The sequence below is a fragment of the Lissotriton helveticus genome, chromosome 7 (assembly GCF_964261635.1).
Source record: "Lissotriton helveticus chromosome 7, aLisHel1.1, whole genome shotgun sequence".
Taxonomy (NCBI): Eukaryota; Metazoa; Chordata; class Amphibia; order Caudata; family Salamandridae; genus Lissotriton; species Lissotriton helveticus.
The window spans coordinates 1904276877-1904286581 of record NC_136068.1 but is presented as its reverse complement, the minus strand read 5'-3'; positions in this window follow the sequence as shown (position 1 = coordinate 1904286581).

Below are 9705 nucleotides of genomic sequence, written 5' to 3'. Positions count from 1 at the left end.
TTGCTGCAGCTCCTCATTGCCTGTGTGTCCAGGTCCAGACAGCCACTGATCTCAGCCAGTACTCCACAGCCTGTAAGTCAGTACCAGCAATCTGTCCCCGCTCCATCTCCGCCTTTGTCCCGTGCCGTTCCTGAAGCCCAGCAATTTGCACAATGGCAGTAGTGCGCGTATCGCACTCCGTGGCTCCCCTCTACTTCTGTGTCCCACTTCTTCTCTTCTCAACTGCTACTGCAGTCGGGCCCCCATCCACACACCCTCCGTGTTTCACAGGACGCAGGCCTCAGTATCGGGCGTCCGCGCAACCACAGCCAGGTATTTGCATCGCAGCCGCTTATGCCGGCGCCATCTCTGGGCACCGTCGCTGAACAGCACCGGTGATCCCTGTACAGCATCCGTGGCCCACAGTAGACTGCCGTGTGCAGCTCACCTCATCTCTCTTGGTACTCAGGCCCGTAGCCAACAGGGAGGCGGGGAACATCTCCCGTAGCCGCCTCTCGGCATCTCACTCGCGGCCGCGCTTCAGCTCTCCTTTCCTTTCCGGCACTCCAGGCACACCACTACCCCGTGGCCGTTCAGCACATTTCCCACCTCAGAGGGGCCTCCAATGTGCTCCGCTCGACCCACAGCCGCGCAGCTACCTCCAGCAAGTATTTTCACTACAAAAAAGGGCCCATATCTGCTGGATAGTTAAGGCCAGTGTCGGGTTTAGTACGGAGCCTTTTCAATCCACGGCCGCCATGTTTGGCAGTTAGCCATGGCCCCCTCGACAGGACGTTAAAGTGGCATACCCACCTAGAAGCCCAGAAAGCTAAGGCCTTCACATCGATCTGTGGTCTGAAGAAATTCAATCGAGATTATAGAGATATGTCACACAGACCGCTGTTGAAGGCCTTTAGCGCAATGATCCCTCCTCAAATACTATAAGGAGCAGAGGTCCTTTACCTTAGCGGGAAACATGGTTGGGACTTAGAGGAAGGAAAGTGTCTGAAAACCCTGCTGACATTACCACCCTGATCGATAATACAAGCGATAAGAACAGTGATAGGTACAACCGCTTGGAGCACACAGGCACAAATGATTCTAATTACATTTTGGAGGCGGTTGGATATAGATACATGCCAGAAGGTGTCACAGTGGTGTAGGAAAGAGATCCTACTAAGTAGCCTTAACATTGAGAATGTACAAACTGTGATGTTTTAATCTGTGTAATTTGATTTTATATTTGTTTAAAGACTAAGGTATAAATAAACATTGATTTGACAGTGACAGTGACAGCATAGTACACTATAAAAAAGGCACATTTTCAGTGGGGGAAAGTCTTGCAGCAGCAACCAGTCTGGAAAAACCGCTGCCCTCAAAAACATAACCTGCCACCATATTTAAGCAGAAGGGAGCAGTAAACTATATCTCATTACATTTCTAGTATTTTAAGTGGTGTATATCATCCCTTTTTTCATTATTTCTATTCCTCCTTTTTTGAGTCATTTGTTCCCGATGGTTGTGTGATTATACCTTGTGTCATTGTTTGTAACTGTCACTCTGTATCATTTGGAGTGTTTTATTCCCAGGAGGTTGGTCTTCTTCATATTTCTTCACTGTGTATTTGTTTCTCCCAGCTCCTGTGTCTTTGTTCTCCAGTGACTGTGATTTTAGCTCCAAGTCTCAATGTCACATTTTCTAACATTCTTTTGTCCTCTCCAGGTTTTCTCTCCATATGTTAACAAGTAAAATGGTAAAATATTGATTCTTTAAAAGTTTATTATTTTAATTTTCTGCAGTTTCTGAAAGCATCTACAACATGGAGAGCTGTGTGATAATTGAAGTGTTAGACATCAAAGTCATTGGCCAAGTTTTCTCCTAAACATTTTGCCTTCTTCAATCCTGTTTGCTGAAATTCCTTTTTGTTGGCTTTAGAACGTTGTGCATTTACCGCTACTATCCAGTGCTACAGTGCTTGTGCTTACTCCATAAAAGGTGTGTGAATTGTCTCACACCAAATTGGCACACTTCATTTACTTATAAGTCCTTATAAAGTGGTATTACATCTACCCAGGGTCTGTTTCCAGATTTCAACAAAGCTGGCTCACCTGGCTCCTGTACTTCCATTCTTCAGAGAGATGGTAGAGACCCAGCTCCATACAGCCTACCTTACTGCCTGTGATATGAATTCCCACAAAGAAGATTGGGTAGAATCTCAGAGAGGGGGCTGAGGCTGGACATTGTCTAGGTTGTCCGAGTACAATTGGCGAACCTAAAACAATGACGTTAGTAAGGGGTCCTAACACTAATGTAGTTGTGTGCATCTTCTCCCTGGTGTGTTGTCTGTAGTAAGTAGTTCCCCACCTACCTGTGATTAACAATGTCAGTCGCAACGTCTGTTGTTTTAGTGGTGGCACTGGATACTGTTCACTCAGATTCGTCTCTGGATGTGGTTAGGTGTGATAGTATTGTGTCTAAGAGGAAACAAGTATAGAGGTTACAAACCAGGGTTGTTAATACAGAGCTTATTTCAGTGAAATATTACTGCAATACAAGATGCCGGAGCGGTACGCACTGGAATGGTTCTAAGCACTACTACGCCTGTAGGTCGATGAGGTTCTTGTCAAAGGTGAGCTGCTGTCTCACATTCTCTGCCAGATGAATGGTCCTGTGAATTATTAGTTCAATGCAGAGAACTGTTACACTCTAACCAGAACACCTGCTGACAGCAGTCACATTGTCGAGACAGGACCCTTCTAATGCCACCTCCGCCAGACTACCTTGTGACAGCAGAGAATGCAGAGAACTGTTGCGCTCTAACTAGGCTCTCAGGCGGGCACCAAGTTCTGTTCACTTATGCCCATACACAAGTTTGGATCACTTGGTATTCCCACTTTGAATTCAAAGAATTCAATACAGACACACCTGGCTGCATAATACATAAACTAGTGCTACTTCTGTAAGCTCAATTCTCTATGTGGAGAATAGGTTCCTTGTTTTTCTGCGTGCGCTTGCTTGCGTTGGGTAACTTTGTTTATTTATTTATTTTTTTCTTTTGTAGAATTCATAAAGCTGAGTGGTGTTACCTAAATGCTGGATTTATCGGGAAGCAGCCGTGATGAATAGGAAGGCTGCCGGAAGACGTTGTCACTGGTAAGTACTGAGTTGGAATACTCCGGTAAGCCAAGCTGTTGCCTCATGGAGAGTCTCAAGACAAAGCAACTTCTAGACTGCTGGGTGTGGTTTAAATGGGAAACCACCACACATAAGATGGCCACTGAGATTTGCTGTAGTCACGCAAGAGCTTGGCATTTAAGACAGTGCTTCCTGCAATGTACACACCTGTCAACAAATACACTAGTAAGCATTTTGTAGACAGTGGAATAGTTATAGGTTATAGGGATCCTTAGGAACAATCACTCAGTTCGGGATAGTATTGAGTTACGGTGCTGTAAGGTGAGGAGAATCACCAACCTCCCCAAAGTTGTGGCCAAAGTCAACATAGAAATTCACAAAATCCTCAGCACAAGTCTGTAGTTTAATATTAAATACCAGTGCAAGTCTAGTCAAAATTATAAACACAGTTTTAGAAATCTTCTCTGTTAGAGGGGGGAGGTCTCTGGGGGACAGAGGTAAGTACTCCTGACTGCCCCGGCACCCCTCTCCTCCTGGAACGTTACCGAGCACTAGAGTCAGGCCTCCCTGAGGGGAGGATTATGCACCTTTGGTCATGTACACAGAGACACCAGCACACTACAAAGGGACACCACATCAATTGGGTGTAGACAAACAAGTTCTTTATATAGGACTTTGCATCAGGTCAGGAAGGTTATACACGGGGATAGGGATTAGCTTCTTTCCTGGATGGTCGGGCCCCTCTTTTGGGAGGAATTAGTAGGAGGTCTCTGGGTAAGCATGGGCGTAAAATCCGCTCCGATCGCGGATTTTTCGGATTTTCGGCAAATTCGCAATCCGCGAACTCTCGCGAATTTGTCGAAAATCCGTGAATCCGCTCGCGGCGGATTTTTTGCTTGGTTGCGGCGCGCGGCGTGGTGCACGGCGTTCACTTTCCGTCATTTTAGCGTTTGCCGAGTTGTTTTTCTTTGCGAGTGACGCGCCATTTGAGATCTTGCTGCGTGTTCCCGCGGGAGTTTGTCGCCCGCGAATACGTACTCGCGGCTTGCCACCTTGCACAGCACACCTCGCGAGAGTTCGCAATTGCGAACACGTAGTTGCGGCGGAAAGGAACAATCTCGCACTTGCGAAATAGAGATTTTGCAATTTCGCACAAGAAAATCACCAGCAAACAGGATAAACCTTCAGAAAATTATGATTTTTATCAGAATCACTCCTCAGGTTGACATTTCCATGGCCTTTTTTTTTGCAAGGAGTCCATTTTGGGGGGGGGGGAGGAAGGAAGTGCCCCACAGTCTCCAACTTCCTGTTCCTGTCCAGCAGGCTCCTCCCAGTGCTTTGTCCATCTCCTGGTCACTTTCATTTGGATCTGGAGCTGGAAGGATTACTTTTTGTGGGTGCTGCTGGATATTTGGATTTGAGGCCTTTTTGACTGTCTTTGGATCACTTTTGGATTAGAAATCAACTTTCACAAGTAAGTTTGTTTGGGGCATTACAGTTGCTGCAAGTACAATTTTGGAACTTTTTCAGAAAATTAAATAAATTATATTGTGGGTAGCCACAGTATCCAGTAGGACCAGGGTTGGTTATGGGTGCATGATACAACTGTTTTGTTGAATTTAAACACCATTGAGGCCATGGATGGGCTGGGATTGTGCAGATTTTATTGTTTTTTGTCGTTTTTTTGGGCCTGCTGGTGTGGCCCTTTGCCCAGGGGTGGTGAGTGTTGCATGGGCCTAGTCTTTCTGTGGGGTGTCTTCTTGAATTTAAACATAATTGAGGCCATGGATGGGCTGGGATTGTGCTTATTTTATTGTTTTTTGTCGTTTTTGGGGGGCTGCTGGTGTGGCCTTTTGCTTGCCCAGGGGTGGTGGTGGTGCATGGACTGAGTGTGTCTGTGGTGTGGTCTCACTCTCTTTGATGTAAACATCATGGATGGCATTGGATTGTGGTGATTTCTGGCTGTTTTTCTGTTTTTTGGGGGTGTACTGTTGATGTGGACTGGCCATGTGGGTGGTGGTGGTGGCCATCTTGAGTGCTGGCTGGTACAGGCAACATGTGCTTGGGGTGTAAGGGGGCCATTTTGAGGAGAGGCAGTGTCTGAGGCCTGCACTTATTTTGCCTACTTTTCATCCCTTATGCCCAGGGGTAGTGAGTGTTGCATGGGCCTAGTGTTTCTGAGGGGTGTCTTCTTGAATTTAAACACCATTGAGGCCATGGATGGGCTGGGATTGTGCAGATTTTATTGTTTTTAGTCGTTTTTCTGGGCCTGCTGGTGTGGCCCTTTGCCCAGGGGTGGTGAGTGTTGCATGGGCCTAGTCTTTCTGTGGGGTGTCTTCTTGAATTTAAACATAATTGAGGCCATGGATGGGTTGGGATTGTGCTTATTTTATTGTTTTTTGTCGTTTTTGGGGGGCTGCTGGTGTGGCCTTTTGCTTGCCCAGGGGTGGGGTGCATGGACTGAGTGTGCCTGTGGTGTGGTCTCACTCTCTTTGATGTAAACATCATGGATGGCTTTGGATTGTGGTGATTTCTGGCTGTTTTTCTGTTTTTTGGGGGTGTACTGTTGATGTGGACTGGCCATGTGGGTGGTGGTGGTGGCCATCTTGAGTGCTGGCTGGTACAGGCAACATGTGCTTGGGGTGTAAGGGGGCCATTTTGAGGAGAGGCAGTGTCTGAGGCCTGCACTTATTTTGCCTACTTTTCATCCCTTATGCCCAGGGGTAGTGAGTGTTGCATGGGCCTAGTGTTTCTGAGGGGTGTCTTCTTGAATTTAAACACCATTGAGGCCATGGATGGGCTGGGATTGTGCAGATTTTATTGTTTTTAGTCGTTTTTCTGGGCCTGCTGGTGTGGCCCTTTGCCCAGGGGTGGTGAGTGTTGCATGGGCCTAGTCTTTCTGTGGGGTGTCTTCTTGAATTTAAACATAATTGAGGCCATGGATGGGTTGGGATTGTGCTTATTTTATTGTTTTTTGTCGTTTTTGGGGGGCTGCTGGTGTGGCCTTTTGCTTGCCCAGGGGTGGGGTGCATGGACTGAGTGTGCCTGTGGTGTGGTCTCACTCTCTTTGATGTAAACATCATGGATGGCTTTGGATTGTGGTGATTTCTGGCTGTTTTTCTGTTTTTTGGGGGTGTACTGTTGATGTGGACTGGCCATGTGGGTGGTGGTGGTGGCCATCTTGAGTGCTGGCTGGTACAGGCAACATGTGCTTGGGGTGTAAGGGGGCCATTTTGAGGAGAGGCAGTGTCTGAGGCCTGCACCTATTTTGCCTACTTTTCATCCCTTATGCCCAGGGGTAGTGAGTGTTGCATGGGCCTAGTGTTTCTGAGGGGTGTCTTCTTGAATTTAAACACCATTGAGGCCATGGATGGGCTGGGATTGTGCAGATTTTATTGTTTTTAGTCGTTTTTCTGGGCCTGCTGGTGTGGCCCTTTGCCCAGGGGTGGTGAGTGTTGCATGGGCCTAGTCTTTCTGTGGGGTGTCTTCTTGAATTTAAACATAATTGAGGCCATGGATGGGTTGGGATTGTGCTTATTTTATTGTTTTTTGTCGTTTTTGGGGGGCTGCTGGTGTGGCCTTTTGCTTGCCCAGGGGTGGGGTGCATGGACTGAGTGTGCCTGTGGTGTGGTCTCACTCTCTTTGATGTAAACATCATGGATGGCATTGGATTGTGGTGATTTCTGGCTGTTTTTCTGTTTTTTGGGGGTGTACTGTTGATGTGGACTGGCCATGTGGGTGGTGGTGGTGGCCATCTTGAGTGCTGGCTGGTACAGGCAACATGTGCTTGGGGTGTAAGGGGGCCATTTTGAGGAGAGGCAGTGTCTGAGGCCTGCACTTATTTTGCCTACTTTTCATCCCTTATGCCCAGGGGTAGTGAGTGTTGCATGGGCCTAGTGTTTCTGAGGGGTGTCTTCTTGAATTTAAACACCATTGAGGCCATGGATGGGCTGGGATTGTGCAGATTTTATTGTTTTTAGTCGTTTTTCTGGGCCTGCTGGTGTGGCCCTTTGCCCAGGGGTGATGAGTGTTGCATGGGCCTAGTCTTTCTATGGGGTGTCTTCTTGAATTTAAACATAATTGAGGCCATGGATGGGTTGGGATTGTGCTTATTTTATTGTTTTTTGTCGTTTTTGGGAGGCTGCTGGTGTGGCCTTTTGCTTGCCCAGGGGTGGGGTGCATGGACTGAGTGTGCCTGTGGTGTGGTCTCACTCTCTTTGATGTAAACATCATGGATGGCATTGGATTGTGGTGATTTCTGGCTGTTTTTCTGTTTTTTGGGGGTGTACTGTTGATGTGGACTGGCCATGTGGGTGGTGGTGGTGGCCATCTTGAGTGCTGGCTGGTACAGGCAACATGTGCTTGGGGTGTAAGGGGGCCATTTTGAGGAGAGGCAGTGTCTGAGGCCTGCACTTATTTTGCCTACTTTTCATCCCTTATGCCCAGGGGTAGTGAGTGTTGCATGGGCCTAGTGTTTCTGAGGGGTGTCTTCTTGAATTTAAACACCATTGAGGCCATGGATGGGCTGGGATTGTGCAGATTTTATTGTTTTTTGTCGTTTTTTTGGGCCTGCTGGTGTGGCCCTTTGCCCAGGGGTGGTGAGTGTTGCATGGGCCTAGTCTTTCTGTGGGGTGTCTTCTTGAATTTAAACACCATTGAGGCCATGGATGGGCTGGGATTGTGCAGATTTTATTGGTTTTTGTCGTTTTTTTGGGCCTGCTGGTGTGGCCCTTTGCCCAGGGGTGGTGAGTGTTGCATGGGCCTAGTCTTTCTGTGGGATGTCTTCTTGAATTTAAACATAATTGAGGCCATGGATGGGCTGGGATTGTGCTTATTTTATTGTTTTTTGTCGTTTTGGGGGGGCTGCTGGTGTGGCCTTTTGCTTGCCCAGGGGTGGTGGTGGTGCATGGACTGAGTGTGCCTGTGGTGTTGTCTCACTCTCTTTGATGTAAACATCATGGATGGCATTGGATTGTGGTGATTTCTGGCTGTTTTTCTGTTTTTTGGGGGTGTACTGTTGATGTGGACTGGCCATGTGGGTGGTGGTGGTGGCCATCTTGAGTGCTGGCTGGTACAGGCAACATGTGCTTGGGGTGTAAGGGGGCCATTTTGAGGAGAGGCAGTGTCTGAGGCCTGCACTTATTTTGCCTACTTTTCATCCCTTATGCCCAGGGGTAGTGAGTGTTGCATACTTGCATGTCCCTAGTCTTTCTGTGGGGTGTCTTCAATGTAAACATCATGGATGGCATGGGATTGTGCTCATTTTTCTGTGTTTTGTCGATTTTTTGGGGTGTATAACTGAACTGATGTTCCTCTGTCTTCCATTGCTTTTAGGTGCACAAGAAGACTCAATAGAACCACCAGTGCCAGGAAGAAGTCCTGCAGCGGTGTGTGCAGCATAACGTCACGCGACGTCACGTCTGGACACAGAACCCTCTGCAACTCGTGCAACTGCTGCCTGCTGACCTGCTCTGAAGAAGATGGCCCCAAAAAAAGTAACCCGTAGCTCCTCTAGCAAGAAAGGTGCCAGTAAGGAGCACAAGAAGCAAGTTACCAAGGACACTGGTGTGCCGCCCGCCCCTTTTTTTGTGAGTAAAAAAAAAAGTATGCCTGCAGCAGCTGCAGCGGGATCTGCTGGGGACCAAGCTGGCAGCAGCACCCCCGCTCCATTGGGCTCAGTGCCACCACCACCACCACGCCAACTTAAGTCCAAGCCCTTGAGTGCTGCAGAGGCAGCCAGTATACTTCTTCAATCACCATCGACCAGTGATGTTGGCTCATCGCAAGAAAGCAGCAGCAATGTCCCTCAATCAACACAGGTTGTTGTAGCTCATCTGACGAGTGTTGAACAACCACAGCGGCAACAACAATCACATGTGCAAGTACAAGCCCAAGTACATGTGGAAGGAGAGGCAGCGCAAGGAGATGCGCAAGCAGAGGTGCATGGAGGGTCACAACAAGTGCCCACAATAGTTTTTCCTCCCGAAGTAGGGGCACATCAGGAAATCGACAATCAAGGCGAGGTATCATTTGAGGAAGCCACTCCTCCTGATGATCCTTCATTGTCTTCCACACCCCTAGCAAGGAAGAGATCAAGGGTGGTGTCTACATCCTCTTCAAGCACACCTCCTTCTGATGATACGGATCAAACTTGGGAACAAACAAAGGTAGTTAAGCGTAAAAGGAAGCTCGTCCAAAGTCTCAGAGTTATGGAGTGTGATGAGTCTCAACAAGAAGTGGCGGATACTGCTGCTGATGAAGACTCTGCCAACGACGACCCAGTCATCATAAAGGTCACTGCAGCCCCAGCGGGCATGCAGCAAACAGACATTTTGACCCTAGCCCGAAGAGCTGCTGAGCGTGATGATGATGTTGTCGATGAGGAGGCAGTGGAAACACCACAATCATTGGAGTTAAGTAGTACACCAACTCGTCCCGCTTCCATATTTCTTTCTGGCAAGAAGAGACCTCCGTCAATCTCGACCTTAATTAGTGGCGGTGAAAGTGCAAAACGTACAAAAGTTGGGCAATCCACATCCTCCACTTCATCTGGCATTAGCTTCATGACCACCACCACCAGTATCGCCGCCT